The 1549-nt window shown below is 46.5% G+C and overlaps 1 protein-coding gene and 1 long non-coding RNA gene across 5 annotated transcripts in view; both read left to right on the forward strand.

The window, feature by feature from the left end:
- The window catches only part of ST6GALNAC3 (ST6 N-acetylgalactosaminide alpha-2,6-sialyltransferase 3), a 713190-nt gene that overhangs the window by 61340 nt on the left and 650301 nt on the right, over window positions 1-1549 (forward strand). The gene's annotated exons all lie outside the window — the stretch shown is intronic.
- Window positions 1-1549, forward strand: part of LOC140530343 (uncharacterized) — a 37202-nt gene that overhangs the window by 8050 nt on the left and 27603 nt on the right. The gene's annotated exons all lie outside the window — the stretch shown is intronic.

Genomic DNA, 1549 nt, shown 5'->3' on the forward strand with positions numbered 1-1549 from the left:
GTTTTGAGAATTGTTTCAGTGTGATTGGTTTGCATCGTAATCCTTTGAATTGTTTAATGCACTTAAGAATATGATTCTGAGAGGAGGTCCCTGTGCTTTGCCAGGTATACAGCCAAAGGGCTGAAGACCCTCTGACCAGAAGAAAACAAGGCCCCAGAGATTAAGGTGCTGCTCAAGGTCACAAAAGCTACAAGTGTTAGAGGGAGAACTGGAATCCTAGTCATTGGCAGTGAAGCCAGTGTGCTTCCTATGGTATTGCACCTCCCCTTTGCAGATAGGCCCTCCATGTTCTAGGTGAGGTAATGGTTAGAGCCCTGACTTGGGAGGAAGACCCCAGTTCAAGTCCGGCTTCAGACACTTACTGGCTGTGTGATCCTGGGTAAGTCCCTTAACCCCTGTCTGCCTAGCTGTAAAATGGGGGTAACAGCAGCTCCTACCCCGCCCTCCACCCCGGGGGCTGTTGTGAGCATCACATCAGATGAGACATTTATAAAGCACTCAAGACAGGGTCTGACACATTACAGATAGCATATTCTTTGTGGTTCCAAGGAGGCCAGTAGGCAGGACCAGATATACAAATACGGGATATGTACAAAGTTAGCCCAAGTCCTAGCTCCCCATTTTTGGGAGATTGACTGAATCAGAAGAGCCCAGCAAGCCAATGCTGAGCTCCCAAGTCACCAAACCCTCAGCCCCACTCTCCAGGGAACAGTCACCCAGCTTACTGAAAAGCACACAAAGCCAGCTCTTTGGAAACGATTGCTTTATATAATCAAAATTATATTAAAGGCATTGAATTTTAGAGGTGGAAGGAAGCCAAGAGAACTTGTGTCCTGGCCCCCTCTTGATATCAGTCTGGAGAACTCTGCAGAGCCTTCTCTGAATCGTGGTTTTAAATGCTTAAAATAAAATACAGAAGATTACAAAGGGAATGGATTCCATGAAATTACATTGGAATTAGATGTAATTGAAATCAACTTATCAAAATATCTCTGAGGCTCATGGATCCCTGGATGCTTTTCACAGATGCTGGGTTAAGAACCTCCATCTAGTCCAAACTTCTTCTGTGTATGGGAACACTGAACTCAGAGGGGAGGACCCCTTAAAACCACATCACTGGTCAGAGGTAGAGTTAAGAGTGGGAGCTGTCTTTTGATCCCAGGTCCTGAGATGGAATCTGGCCATCACTGCTCCCCCTCTCACAGCTGCCTTTATTGAAGGACATTCATTTTCCTGGTGTCTCTTCCTGAAAGTTGGCCTACAGAGAAGCCAGCCAATTATCTCAGCAGGAGCAAGTGCCCCCAGACTCAGGAGAGAAAGGCCAGGCTGGCCAGCCTGGGGTTCATGACTTCTTTGAACTTTCTGCTTGCTCTAGATTTGTTGCCCTCTGCAAACATTTTTCTGCCTGTTTAGGGAATGTTTGCCAGCTTGGGGGGGAGGAATTCAGTTTTGTCATCAGAAACAGGGGGGAGGGATGGGGGAAGGGAAGGGGATGCTTCATTTATTTTTTGTGCAATGGGTTCAATCACAAAACCAAACTTTTCCATAG

The sequence above is a fragment of the Notamacropus eugenii genome, chromosome 2, assembly GCF_028372415.1.
Source record: "Notamacropus eugenii isolate mMacEug1 chromosome 2, mMacEug1.pri_v2, whole genome shotgun sequence".
Taxonomy (NCBI): Eukaryota; Metazoa; Chordata; class Mammalia; order Diprotodontia; family Macropodidae; genus Notamacropus; species Notamacropus eugenii.